Source organism: Manis javanica, chromosome 9, assembly GCF_040802235.1.
Source record: "Manis javanica isolate MJ-LG chromosome 9, MJ_LKY, whole genome shotgun sequence".
NCBI lineage: Eukaryota > Metazoa > Chordata > Mammalia > Pholidota > Manidae > Manis > Manis javanica.
The window spans coordinates 29,376,364-29,391,812 of record NC_133164.1 but is presented as its reverse complement, the minus strand read 5'-3'; the positions used below and the strand labels follow the sequence as shown (position 1 = coordinate 29,391,812).

At 41.6% G+C, this 15,449-nt stretch overlaps 2 protein-coding genes across 3 annotated transcripts in view; one reads left to right on the top strand and one right to left on the bottom strand.

Moving 5' to 3' along the window:
- The window catches only part of UCHL3 (ubiquitin C-terminal hydrolase L3), a 125,520-nt gene that overhangs the window by 50,024 nt on the left and 60,047 nt on the right, over positions 1-15,449 (top strand). The window lies entirely within an intron of this gene.
- The window catches only part of COMMD6 (COMM domain containing 6), a 30,571-nt gene that overhangs the window by 10,402 nt on the left and 4,720 nt on the right, over positions 1-15,449 (bottom strand). Inside the window, exon 1 of one of the 2 annotated variants that reach the window (XM_073212505.1) lies at positions 3,880-3,903. The exons of the other annotated variant lie outside the window; for it this stretch is intronic. The gene's annotated coding sequence lies outside the window, so the exon portion shown is untranslated. Of the gene's footprint in view, positions 1-3,879; positions 3,904-15,449 lie in introns of those variants that run through there. 2 annotated transcript variants of the gene reach the window in all.

The window sequence follows — 15,449 nt, the reverse complement described above, 5'->3', positions numbered from 1 at the left end:
ATCTATAGAACTCTACACCCAAAAGCAGCAGAATAAACTTTCTTCTCAAGTACACATAGAACACTTTCAAGAATAGATCATATACTAGGCCACAAAAAGAGCCTCGGTAAATTCAAAAAGATTGAAATGTACCAACCATGTTCTCAGACCACAAAGGTATGAAACTAGAAATAAATTATGCAAAGAAAATGAAAAATCCCACAAATACATGGAGGCTTCATGATATGCTCCAAATAACCAATGGATCAATGACCAAATGAAAACAGAGATCAGGCAATATATGGAGACAAATGACAACAATAATTCAACACCAAAAAATATGTGGGATGCAGCAAAGGCAGTGCTAAGAGGAAAGTATATTGCAATATAGGCCTACCTTAGGAAAGAAGAACAAACCCATATGAACACTCTAAACTCACAATTAACAAAACTAGAAAAAGAAGAACAAATGAGGCCCACTGTCAATAGAAGGAGGGACATAATAAAGATTAGAGCAGAAATAAATAAATCGAGAAGAATAAAACAAAAGAAACAATCAATGAAAGCAAGAGCTGGTTCTTCAAGAAAATAAGCAAAATAGATAAAACTCTAGCCAGACTTATCAAGAAAAAAACAGTCTACACACATAAATGGAATCAGAAATGAGAAAGGAAAAATCACTGTAGACATCACAGAAATACAAAGAATTATTAGAGAATACTATGAAAAATTATATGCCAACAAATTGGATAACCTAGATGAAATGGACAACTTTCTAGTAAAATACAACCTTCCAAGACTGACCCAGAAAGGAACAAAATATCTGAATATACCAATTACCAGCAACGAAATTGAATTGGTAATCAAAAAACTACCTAAGAACAAAACTACTGGATCAGATGGATTCACCACTGAATTTTATCAAACATTTAGTGAAGACCTAATAACCATCCTTCTTAAAGTTTTCCAAAGAGTAGAAGAAGAGGGAATACTTCCAAACTCATTCTATGAGGCCAGCATCACTCTAATACCAAAACAGGGCAAAGACACCACAAAAAAATGAAAATTACAGACCAATATCCCTGATGCACATAGATGCAAAAATACTCAACAAAATATTAGCAAACTGAATTCAAAAATACATAAAAAATATCATCCATCATGATCAAGTAGGATTTATTCCAGGGATGCAAGGATGGTAGAACACTTGAAAATCTATCAACATCATCCACCACATCAACAAAAAGGACAAAAACCATATGATCATCTCCATAGATGCTGAAAAAGCATTTGACACAATTCAACATCCATTCATGATAAAAACTCTCAACAAAATAGGCATAGAAAGCAAATATCTCAACATAATAAAGGCCATATATAACAAACCCACAGCCAACATTATACTTAACAGCAAGAAGCTGAAAGGTTTTCCTTTAAGATTGGGAACAAGACAAGGATGCCCACTCTCCCCACTGTTATTTAACATAGTACTGGAGGTCCTAGCCATGGCAATCAAACAACAAAAAGACATAAAAGGCATCCAGATTGGTAAGGAAGAAGTTAATCTGTCCCAGTTTGCAGATTACATGACATTGTACATAAAAAAGAAACTAAAGAATCCACTCCAAAACTACTAGATCAAATATCTGAATTCAGCAAAGTTGCAGGATACAGAATTAATACACAGAAATCTGTTGCATTCCTATACACTAACAATGAACTAATAGAAAGAGAGATCAGGAAAACAATTCCACTCACAGTTGCATCAAAAAGAATAAAATACCTAGGAATAACCTTAACCAAAGAAGTTAAAGACCTATACTCTGAAAACAACAAGACACTCATGAGAGAAATTAAAGAAGATACCAATAAATGGAAACACATGCCGTGCTCATGGATAGGAAGAATTAATATTGTCAAAATAGCCATCCTACCTAAAGCAATCTACAGATTCAATGCAATTCCTATCAAAATACCAAAAGCATTCTTCAAGGAACTAGAGCAAATCATTCTGAAATTCATATGGAACCACAACAGACCCCGAATAACCAAAACAATCCTGAGAAGGAAGAATAAAGCAGGGGGTATCTCGCTTCCCAACTTTAAGCTCTACTACAAAGCCACAGTAATCAAGACAATTTGATACTGGCATAAGAACAGAACCATATACCAATGGAACAGACTAGAGAGCCCTGATATAAACCCAACCATATATGGTCAATTAATATACAATAAAGAAGCCATAGACATACAATGGGGAAATGACAGCCTCTTCAACAACTGATGTTGGTGAAACTGGACACCTACATGCAAGAGAATGAAACTGTATTGTCTAACCCCATACACAAAAGTAAACTCGAAATGGATCAAAGACCTGAATGTAAGTCATGAAACCATAAAACTCTCAGAAGACAACATAGGCAAAAATCTCCTGAATATAAGCATGAACAACTTCTTCCTGAATGCATCTCCTCTAGCTAGGAAACAAAAGCAAAAATGAACACATGGAACTATATCAAACTAAAAACTCTCTGTACAGCAAAGGACACCATCAACAGAACAAAAAGGCATCCTACAGTATGGGAGAATATATTTGTAAATGACATACCTGACAAAGAGTTAACATCCAAAATATTTAAATAATCACACGCCTCAGCACCCAAAAAGCAAATAACCCTATTAAAAAATGGGCAGAGGATATGAAGAAACAATTCTCCAAAGAAGAAATTCAGATGGCCAACAGACACACGAAAAGATGCTCCACATCAGTAATCATCAGGCAAATGCAAATTAAAGCCAAAATGAGATGTCACCTCACACCAGTAAAGATGGTCAGTATAGAAAAGACTAAGAACAACAAATGCTGGTGAGGATGCGGAGAAAGGGGAACCCTCTTACACTGCTGGTGAGAATGTAAGCTAGTTCAACCATTGTGGAAAACAATAGGGAGGTTCCTCAGAAAACTCATGATGCCCCTGAGAAGCATATGGGTCACGAAGAAAACTACAAATAGAAATAGCATTTGACCCAGGAATCCCACTCCTTGGAATTTACACAAAGAATACAACTTCTCAGACTCAAAAAGACATATGCACCCCTATGTTTATGGCAGCACTATTTATAATAGCCAAGAAATGGAAGCAACCTAAGTGTCCATCAGTAGATGAATGGATAAAGAAGGTGTTGTACATATACACAATGGAATACTATTCAGCCATAAGAAAGAAACAAATACTACCATTTGCAACAACATGGATGGAGCTGGAGGATATTATGTTCAGTGAAACAAGGCAGGTGGAGAAAGACAAGTGCCAAATGATTTCCCTCATTCTTGGAGTAAAACAACAAAGCAAAACTGAAGGAACAAAATAGCAGCAGACTCACAGACTCCAAGAAGGAACTAGTGGTTACCAAAGGGGAGGGGTGTGGGAGGGTGGGTCGGGAGGGAGGCAGTTGGGGATTGAGGGGTGTTATGTTTAGTACACATGGTGTGGGGGGGTCACAAAAAAAACAATGTAGCACAGAGAATGCAAACAGTGAATCTGTGGCATCTTACTACACTGATGGACAGTGCCTGCATTGGGGTATGGGTGGGGACTTGATAGTATGGGTAAACAAAGTAATAACACATTGTTTTTTCATACGAAACCTTCATAAGAGTGTATATCAGTAATACCTTAATAAAAAAATATTTTTAAAAAAGGAAGGCTACATAAAAAGAAAACAGGCAGATTTAAAAAAGAACTAATTATATCTGTAACAATACTATTACGGTAATGAAAATAAACTCATTGAAATTAATAGTTTAATGGATAGATTAGGCAGCTGAAGAGAGAAACACTGAACTGGAAAACAAATTCTGTCATTGCTCAAAACAGTGATGAAGACAACCTTCCAGACCTGAAATAAAGGCTCTTGCGGCCTCATCCAGGAGCAAGTCCACCCCTCACAGGATGACTGGCAGATGCCAACTCTGACTTCAGACAGCAAAGGCATCCATGTCCTGTGCAGGGAGGCAGAGGGAGTGAGCTCCATGGACTCCTCCTGAGAGGGGCGCTGGTTGGTGGTACACCTGAGTGGAATCCCCAGTGGACAGGAGGTCACAGTTAAGGTCAGGTGATCTTTGGTGATTTCCATGGTGCCCATGATATTGGTGTCATTGTAGGGCACCCACACATAGGGTACCAAGCAGAGCAAGGCTGTGGACCACGTGTTCAGGTCCTCCCCGATCCCTGTACTTCAGACACTTGAGTTGAACTTCACACACTGCCCCGAGTGATGGGTGTGAACGTGATCTTGCTTCCTGACCCACCCCCACTCCGTCCAGGTGGAGGTTCCAGCAGCAACCCCAGTCAGACTCAAGATCACCATCCCCATGGCTGGCCTGAGCCATCATCCACAGGCAGGCTATACAGTCAGGCCTGTCTCTGTGTGACCAGCACCCCTTCCTGAAGGACCCCTGGGAAGTGTATGGGCACTCACATCTTAGTCTGGGGACATGTGCTGCTGAAACCCACTGGGCTGAGCAGCAGACAGCATGGCTGTGGTGTGCCCTGCCTTGTGTTCCCAGGATTCCATAAACAGTGTCTGGGAACATGTTCACCTGACACCCACAGTGACCAACAGGAGGAGGGAGGGAGCCTCGGACGAGTGAGATGCCAGGACCCTGGTGGACAGCAGTGGAAATCCCTGAGGCAAAAGTGGAAAATTAAGAGATAGGGCCTCAGCTGGTATGTGGCCCAGCACCTCTGCCCTGACTTGCCCTCACACACAGAAAGGGACCTGGCCTGGCCCTGTGTTGTCACCCAGGTTGGCTGCAGAGCCAGGTAGGGAAAGCAGTGCTCTAGAACCTGACTGGCCTCCCCTCCCCAACCTAACTGACCTGCCCTATTATTAGGTCCCCTGTTGCCCTTAGCAACAGAACTGCAGGGTTCTGAGCAGTCCCCTCCAACCACAGACACTAGCACTCAGAGGCAGAGCTATGGAGCCCCCACAGCCATGGAAGGCCTGCTGCTGCCGCTGGACTCATGTGCCAGCTGATCCTGGAGTGCCTGTGGGGAGCTCTCCTGGCGATTGCTAAGAGCTGGGGATACCTATCAGGACTCCTTGGAGTCCCCTGGGGGACCCTGACAGGTTGTGTGCAGACACTCTGTAGAGTCCCCTGGAGGAACCTGGTGGGTTTTGTGAAGATGCTTCACATGATAAGGACAGAATGGAATTCATGACACACTGAGGCTCAGGGCAGAAGCTGTTTTGCCCACCAAGAAGTACCTGGAAACCATGGTAACACTGCGGAATGAACGACTCAAATGGATGACACCAGCAAGCCACCTTCAGGGGAAGCCAGTCCTCCCAGCCTACAAAGCCTGAGATTGGCAGCGGTGGCCACACACCTGATGCTATCCCCTCAGATCACTCTGGGCCTTTTTGAAAAGGGATTCGGGGAGAGGGGGGCATCCTCTTATACTTCCCAAGGCCACTGATGAGAAACTTACCCATAGGGCATCACAGAAGGATGGAGAACAACCTGGGAAGAAAATGCTGGATGACTGGAAAGGAAACACTGCTTTCCAGGCAGGGCAGAGGTCCTTGCCCAGGACATGGCAAGATGCAGGCAGAAGCTGAGGGAAAAGGAGGAGGGGAAGGAAGGACTGTTGCAGTTGAACACACATGCAGAGCAGGCCATGAAAAAGGGAGTCAGCCGACTACTGTCAGTCACTGAGACCCTGCTCCAGGCCGTCTGTGCACTTGCGTCCCTGAGACATCACCTGAATGGCGTGAGCCTGAAAGTCAAGCAGAAGCGGGAAGCAAGAAACTGCCAACACCCTATCCCTGGGTCAGAAGTGGCACTGAAGGCTGACATGCACGATGATGACTCCCCTGTGTCCCCTCAAAGTCCTGAGAGAGCCAGATCATTGAGGGAACAAAAGCAAGTGAATGAAGAGCTGAGAAAACAAACAGCTGCCCTCCAGGCAGAGGAATCATCTCTGACGTATGGAATCCTACATCTGGAAAGTCAACTACTTCAGCTGAAGCTCCAGAATCTGCTTGAACTACACCAAGAACGTACCAGGCAACTTGAGAGCCAAAACGCTCAGGAGGAAAAGAGGTGTGCAGAAATTGAGAAGAAACTGATTAAGTGAAGAAACCCCTGAATCCTCTAGACCCCCCCAGGAAGGAGAAGGGTGTCACCGTGAGGGCCCAGGGGGCAGGGGTGACCTGCAGGTGTGACTCAGCTCACAGCAGCTGGGTCCCAACCACCTACAGCCATGCACAGCTCTGTAGGTGTTTCTGTCTTTAAGCTAATTTTGATTTCTCTTTTAGGGGTAGAAACTGAACTCCCCCCAAGTTTCAGATTCTCCAGCTGTGCAACAAGAAAGCCGAAGACATGGGCAAAGAATTGGAGAGAGCCAGGTCCTTCTACAAAGGGAGTTCCTCTTGCGCGAGAATAGGGCTTAGAAAAGCTGGGAGGCAGCTGTGCGGGCTGAAGAGACCTCACGGAGCTATGAGAAGGCAACCGCATCAGACAAATGCTGGCGGACACCCAGCCCACCTGCAGCCTTTCCCGAGTGGTCCTTCTGCTCCTGTTGCTCCACCTGCAGCCCACGGAGGCCACAAGCTGTCCCAGGATCCCCTGAATCCTCAGGTCCCCTTCCCAAGGAGGAGAAGGGTGTCACCGTGAGGGCCCAGGGGCAGGGGTGACCTGCAGGTGTGACTCAGCTCACGGCAGCCGGGTCCTGACCACCCACAGCCATGGCACAGCTCTGCAGATGTTTCTGTGTTTAAGCTAATTTTGATTTCTCTCTTTTAGGTTTAGCTACTGTTATTTAACTGATATGACAATTCCCTTATCCAAGTAAGCATAGCATACTCTTATAATCTTAAGAGTATTTTTTAAATAAAGTTTAATTTAATAAAAAAAAATCTTAATTAATGTGGTCTAGCCTTAAACAGGAAAAGCACAGGAGATTTAAATAAGAATAAAGAAAGGAAAAATCTGAATCAGAACAGTTATCACTATGGAGAATATTAAGAATGAAGTAACATAGTTAAGATTGAAGTAATGTAGCCTCAAAATTATTTTACAGTTAAGAAAATGGTCAAAAAAGGAAAAACACACAAAGAAAAAAAAACTAGGGAACATAAAAAGACTCAGAAGTAAAATAAATACAAAGCAGAAAAGTAATCAGCAAGTAAATGCACATAAAAAGCTAAACAAAGAAATTCACCATAGTCAGTCACACTACAGCAGCTGAAGTTACTGGTAATACAGATCGCTCTAAAAACTGTTTATAAAGAAAAAAAGTTGCTAAAGACCATTTCAATTTAATTTTTATTTTTCAAAACACAACATAGGAGAAAATTAGAAAAATAATCGTGTATAATTCCACCTTAAAAACTATTTTTATTCCTGTAGTTTTATGTTCTCTTCTTTTTAAATGGACGTTTTCAAATGGAAATAATGTTTATTGTTCTGCTCACATTAATCTCTCTCAAAAGTGCTCTGAGGAAACAACTAAACAACTCATCCAAAGATGGAAAACTAGTAGAGCTGGTATTAAAACCCAATGTATCTGATTCCACATTGTATTTGTTTTCCATTACACCTAGCTGCCACACGGCTACTATTTGGAATGAAACTAAGCTGTAATAGGTCAAGAAAGTAGACAGGTCTGGGATGGAGCAAGAATGTTTAGCATCTTCTACATGCTAGACCTGAGCTGTCCAATACAGAAGCCACAAGCCAAACATAAGTATTTAGTTAAAAGTAAAATTTAAAAATTCAGCTCTTTAGTTGCAATAGTTTCATATCAAATACTCAAGTCACATATGGCTAGAGCAACCATACTGGACAGTGCCATCAGAATGCTCACAGAAAGTTCTATTGGACAGCATTGTTACTATATCCTGTGCTAACAGAGATGTGTAAATTAAAGCACGAATTATCACCTACCTGAGAATCAGTATCAGCCCTAGCTGAAGTATACATTTGCTAAGTCATTAGCCTCCTTCATCTTATTTAATGGCACCTGTATTCATACTCTGCTTTTTTATTTTAATAGCAATTATTATCTGAAAGTATTATCTTCACTTATTTACTTCATGTCTCTAAGGAAATACAGACTCAATGAGAGCAGGGGCATTATCAATGTAGTTTATTACTGAACAGAACAGTATATGGTAGAAAGTGAACATTCGAGTAAGTATTTGTTGAACTAGTCAGTTTAGAACTGTAGTAATTGGTAACTGGTCTCCAATGATAGCTTCCAACAATTATTGCCTCCCCTCCTGTATGTACATTATTCCTCACATCAAGAAGTGGAGCTTATTTTCACTCTGCATGGGTCTGAAGTACCCCTGTGATTGCTTTGACCAGCAGAATATAGCCAAGAGGCTTTCTGAAACCTTTGAGCCTAAGCATTAGGAGAACTGGAAGTGTTTGCCTACTTCATGAGATGCTGGCTTTTGAGACTGCCGCCTGGAACCCAGCTACCATGACCTAAGCAGTCAGGTGAAGGAGAACAAAGTCACTCCCATTATCAGCTCCAGCTGAAGTCTCAGCCAAAGTCAACATGCAGCACGGGAGTGAGCCCTCTGGCCATCCAGCCCAGTCGGGTTCCCAGATGACTGAAGACCCAGTGGAAGTGATGCGGACTGGAAACCACCCCCCCAAATAGGTCCAGTTAACAAAGAGTCACAAGAGATGACTGAACAGTTGTTTCAAGTCACTAAGTTTTGGGCAGTTTGTTATGCAACAGTAGATAACCAAAGCAGGCATACATAACTAGCTGCAAATAACTTGATGAATTTAATATATCACTTTTAAAAATACACTCTCATAACTATATAATCTGAATTCTATCAGTTTGTAGCAATCTTAGCAAAGATGAATAACCAAAAATATTTCAGGTTTGGTTAGTGTAACCAGTTACCTCTGAGATAGTAATACTTCCAATAAAAATAATACAGAAAAATAAACTCCCATTAAACATTTACTACTAGTAAGTTCATAGTACAACTGTCCTATAACAAAAATGTATCATGTTCCCTCAGAAATGTTTTCATCCATATTTCATTTGTCTTGATGACCCCCGTTTTCTAGTAGTTCAGGTTTGAAACACTGGTCAACTCTGATTTTTCTTTCTCCCTTACTCAAAATATATATGAATTGGTAGGTATCCAACATTTTATTTCAGCCAATGCCACTGATATTCCCTTCTTCCCAGTATCACTACTAAAAATCCATGCAAATCATTTTTTAAAAATCTTGCCATAAATTTTACTGTAGCCTCCTAATTAGTTCCCTGCATACTCTTTCTTGGCTCCAATTCAGACTGTAGATTCTACAAGCTGTTCATAACCAAATCTGTATCACAGGTCAAAAACTGTAATGTCTACTGTCTCATTTATTAGTTACTAATCATTCACCTACCACTTAAATAATCTCACAGCTGTAATCCCAGTTTTCCCACTCATACTCAAACTGGATTGAATCCCTTCTTTCAATTACCTTTCAACCCTCACACTTTTCCTCATTCCTCTTGCAATACAGTTCTCAAACATCTAGTTAAAATTCCATACTCCCGAGGATCACGGGAAGATGGCGGCATGAGTATTTCAGAGGAAATCTCCTCCCCAAAACATATATATTTATGAAAACACAATAAATACACCTATTCCTAAAAGAGACACCAGTGGCTGCAGTACACCAGCCAGGATACATCTACATCTGCAAGAACTCAGCATCACACGAAGGGGATAAGATACAAGCTGCGGCCAGGCGGGACCCGAATGCTCCCCCACCCCAAAACCCGGCGGGAAGAAAGGAGTCGGAATGGGGAGAGAGTGAAAGCCCAGGACTGCTAAACAACCAGCTCTAGAAATCCGCACCCAGAGCGCAGACACAAGGTGCACGGGGTGCTGGATATTAGAGAAAAGGAAAAGCAAAACCTGTGGGCAGGTCCCCGCAACCGGCACCCCTGAGACAAAAGAAAAATGAGTGCTTTCTGCAAGTCTTAAAGAGACAGGGACCCCATAGCTGGACGAAGTTGTCCCAGCAGCTGGGAATACTGGGGAAACTTAGGTGCCCTAAACAGAGGCAGTGCAGCTCTGAAGCCCCTCACAGGACTAGGCAGCCTGCCAGTCGTTCCTCCAACTGGCGTGGACCCCGACACACGGGCCCAGTAGCAGGAGAGTGGGAGCGCATGCTGGGGGCGGAAGTGCTGGAAGGAACTGAGAGAAGATCTGTGCGCCACAGGAGAGGCTTGTGTTAGCCTGCAGGGGCAACAGCCTGGGCATGGCTCGTGCGCACCGGCGGCAGTGAAGCCAGAGCCCGGTAGAAGCCTGTGCAGAAAAGCCCCGTGCGCACTGGCAGCGGAGCCAGAGGGAGCAGGTGCGCTCCCAGGAGCCGACCGGAATCCCAGCCCAACGCACAGCCGCCCGGGCCAGACCCAAAGGCCACTACTGCCACACAGCTGCCCGGAAGGGTCGCCGCTAGCACGGAGGAGCACACGTGGTGTGCCTGCCACTCCCCACAGGGCTCCGCACTGCTCTGACGGACACCCCGCCTGCAGCAGCTTAGGATATTAACCCGGCGGCTGCTCCAGGAGTGAAGGTAGCCGTCACAGGCAGCAGAGAAGGGCAAGGGATACAGCAAGCAGGAAAGGACTTTCTTCTCTCAGCTGACACACCTGCAACCTGCCTACAGCTACTGCTATCACCATGAAAAGGCAAAAAAATCTGGTCCAGTACAAGATAGTTACACCTGAGAAAGGATCTGCAGAAAAAGAATTCAAAATAAAAATCATAAACATGCTGACAGAGCTGCAGAAAAATATGCAGGAGCTAAGGGATAAAGTCCGGAGGGAGATTACAGACTACTGGAGAGAGATTACAGATATGCAGAGGGAGATTACAGAAATGAAACAAATTCTGGAAGGATTTATAAGCAGAATGGAAAAGATGCAAGAGGCCATTGATGGAATAGAAACCAGAGAACAGGAATGCATAGAAGCTGATGAAGAGAGAGATAAAAGGATCTCCAGGAATGAAACAATATTAAGAGAACTGTGTGACCAATCCAAAAGGAACAATATCCACATTATAGGGGTACCAGAGGAAGAAGAGAGAGAAAAAGGGATAGAAAGTATCTTTGAAGAAATAATTGCTGAGAACCTCCCCAAACTGGGGGAGGAAATAGTTGCTCAGACTAGGGAGGCACACAAAACTCCCGAGAGACGGGATCCAAAGAGGTCAACACCAAGACACATAATAATTAAAATGGCAAAGATCAAGGACAGGGACAGAGTATTAAAGGCAGCCAGAGAGAGTAAAAAGGTCACCTACAAAGGGAAACCCATAAGGCTATCATCAGACTTCTCAACAGAAACCTTACAGGCCAGAAGAGAATGGCATGATATATTTAATGCAATGAAACAGAAAGGCCTTGAACAAAGGATACTGTAACCAGCACGATTATCATTTAAATATGAAGGAGGGACTACAGAATTCCCAGACAAGCAAAAGTTGAGGGAATTTGCCTCCCATAAACCACCTCTACAGGGTATATTAGAGGGACTGCTCTAAGTGGGAGCACTCCTAAAAGGAGCACAGCACAAAACACCCAACATATGAAGAATGGAGGAGGAGGAAAAAGAAGGGAAAGAAATAATCATCAGACTGTGTTTATAACAGCTAAGAAATAATCATCAGACTGTGTTTATAACAGCTCAATAAGCGAGTGAGGTCAGACAGTAAGGTAGTAAACAAACTAACCTTGAACCTTTGGTAACCACAAACCTAAAGCCTGCAATGGCAATAAGTACATATCTTTCAATAATCACCCTAAATGTAAATGGACTGAATGCAACAATCAAAAGACACAGAGTAACAGAATGGATAAAAAAGCAAGACCCATCTATATGCTGCTTACAAGAGACTCACCTCAAACCCAAAGACATGCACAGATTAAAAGTCAAGGGTTGGAGAAAGATATTTCATGCAAACAACAGAGAGAAAAAAGCAGGTGTTGCAATACTAGTATCAGACAAAATAGACTTCAAAATAAAGAAAGTAACAAGAGATAAAGAAAGACATTACATAATGATAAAGGGCTCAGTCCAACAAGAGGATATAACCATTATAAACATATATGCACCCAATACAGGAGCACCAGCATATGTGAAACAAATACTAACAGAACTAAAGGAGGAAATAGAATGCAATGCATTCATTTTGGGAGACTAACACACCACTCACCCCAAAGGACAGATCCACCAGACAGAAAATAAGTAAAGACACAGAGGCACTGAACAACACACTAGAACAGATGGACATAATAGACATCTATAGAACTCTACATCCAAAAGCAACAGGATACACATTCTTCTCAAGTGCACATGGAACATTCTCCAGAATAGACCACATACTAGGCCACAAAAAGAACCTCAGTAAATTCCAAAAGATTGAAATCCTACCAGCCAACTTTTCAGACCACAAAGGTATAAAACTAGAAATAAATTGTATAAAGAAAGCAAAAAGGCTCACAAACACATGGAGGCTTAACAACATGCTCCTAAATAATCAATGGATCAATGACCAAATTAAAATGGAGATCCAGCAATACATGGAAACAAATGAAAACAACAACACAAAGCCCCAACTTCTGTGGGATGCAGCAAAAGCAGTCTTAAGAGGAAAGTATACAGCAATCCAGGCATATTTAAAGAAGGAAGAACAATCCCAAATGAATAGTCTAATGTCACAATTATCGAAATTGGAAAAAGAAGAACAAATGAGGCCTAAGGTCAGCAAACAGAGGGACATAATAAAGATCAGAGAAGAAATAAAGAAAATTGAAAAGAATAAAACAATAGAAAAAATCAATGAAACCAAGAGCTTGTTCTTCGAGAAAATAAACAAAATAGATAAGCCACTAGCCAGACTTCTTAAGAGAAAAAGAGAGTCAATACACATCAACAGAATTAGAAACAAGAAAGGAAAAATCACGACGTACCCCACAGAAAAACAAAGAATTATTAGAAAATACTATGAAAACCTATATGCTAACAAGCTGGAAAACCTAGGAGAAATGGACAACTTCCTAGAAAAATACAACCTTCCAAGAGACCCAGAAAGAAACAGAAAACCTAAACAGACCAATTACGAGCAACGAAATTGAATCAGTAATCAAAAAACTACCCAAGAACAAAACCCCTGGGCCAGATGGATTTACCTCGGAATTTTATCAGACATACAGAGAACACATAACACCCATTTTCCTTAAAGTTTTCCAAAAAATAGAAGAGGAGGGAATACTTCCAAACTCATTCTATGAAGCCAACATCACCCTAATACCAAAACCAGGCAAAGACCCCACCAAAAAAGAAAACTACAGACCAATATCCCTGATGAACGTAGATGCAAAAATACTCAACAAAATATTAGCAAACCGTATTCAAAAATACATCAAGAGGATCATACACCATGACCAAGTGGGATTCATCGGATGCAAGGATGGTACAACATTCGAAAATCCATCAACATCATCCACCACATCAACAAAAAGAAGGACAAAAACCATAAGATCATCTCCATAGATGCTGAAAAAGCATTTGACAAAATTCAACATCCATTCATGATAAAAACTCTCAGCAAAATGGGAATAGAGGGCAAGTACCTAAACATAATAAAGGCCATATATGATAAACCCACAGCTAACATCATAATGAACAGCAAGAGGCTGAAAGCTTTTCCTCTGAGATTGGGAACAAGACAGGGATGCCCACTCTCCCCACTGTTATTCAACGTGGTACTGGAGGTCCTAGCCATGGCAATCAGACAAAACAAAGAAATAAAAGGAATCCAGATTGGTAAAGAAGAAGTCAAACTGTCACTATTTGCAGATGACATGATATTGTACATAAAAAACCCTAAAGACTCCACTGCAAAACTACTAGAACTAATATCGGAATTCAGCAAAGTTGCAGGATACAAAATTAACACACAGAAATCTGTAGCTTTCCTATACACTAACAATGAACTAATAGAAAGAGAAATCAGTAAAACAACTCCATTCACAATTGTATCAAAAAGAATAAAATACCTAGGAATAAACCTAACCAAGGAAGTGAAAGACCTATACCCTGAAAACTACAAGTCACTCTTAAGAGAAATTAAAGAGGTCACTAACAAATGGAAACTCATCCCATGCTCCTGGCTAGGAAGAATGAATTATCGTCAAAATGGGCATCCTGCCCAAAACAATATAGATTCGATGCAATCCCTATCAAATTACCAACAGCATTCTTCAATGAACTGGAACAAATAGTTGAAAAATTCATATGGAACCGTCAAAGACCCCGAATAGCCAACGCAATCCTGAGAAGGAAGAATAAAGTGGGGGAGATCTCGCTCCCCAACTTCAAGCTCTACTACAAAGCCATAGTAATCAAGACAATTTGGTACCGGCACAAGAACAGAGCCACAGACCTGTGGAACAGAATAGAGACTCCAGACATTAACCCAAACATATATGGTCAATTAATATTTGATAAAGGAGCCATGGACATACAATGGAGAAATGACAGTCTCTTCAACAGATGGTGCTGGCAAAACTGGACAGCTACGTGTAAGAATGAAACTGGATCACTGTCTAACCCCATACACAAAAGTAAACTCCAAATGGATCAAAGACCTGAATGTAAGTCATAAAACCATAAAACTCTTAGAAAAAAACATAGGCAAAAATCTCCTGGACATAAACATGAGTGACTTCTTCATGAACATATCTCCCTGGGCAAGGGAAACAAAGGCAAAAATGAACAAGTAGGACTATATCAAGCTAAAAAGCTTCTGTACAGCAAAGGACTCCATCAATAGAACAAAAAGGTATCCTACAGTATGGGAGAACATATTCATAAATGACTGATGTGATAAAGGATTGACATCCAAAATATATGAAGAGCTCACACGCCTCAACAAACAAAAAGCAAATAATCCAATTAAAAAATGGGCAGAGGAGCTGAATACAGTTCTCTAAAGAAGAAATCCAGATGGCCAACAGGCACATGAAAAGATGCTCCACATCATTAATCATCAGAGTAATGCAAATTAAAACCACAATGAGATATCACCTCACACCAGTAAGGATCGCCATCATCGAAAAGACAAACAACAACAAATGTTGGTGACGTTGTGGAGAAAGGGGAACCCTCCTACACTGCTGGTGGGAATGTAAACTAGTTCAACCATTGTGGAAAGCAGTATGGAGGTTCCTCAAAAAGCTCAAAATAGAAATACCATTTGACCCAGGAATTTCACTCCTAGGAATTTACCCTAAGAATGCAGCAGCTCAGTTTGAAAAAGACATATGCAACCCTATGCTTATCACAACACTATTTACAATAGCCAAGAATTGGAAGCAACCTCAGTGTCCACCAGTAGATGAATGGAAAAAGACGATATGGTAC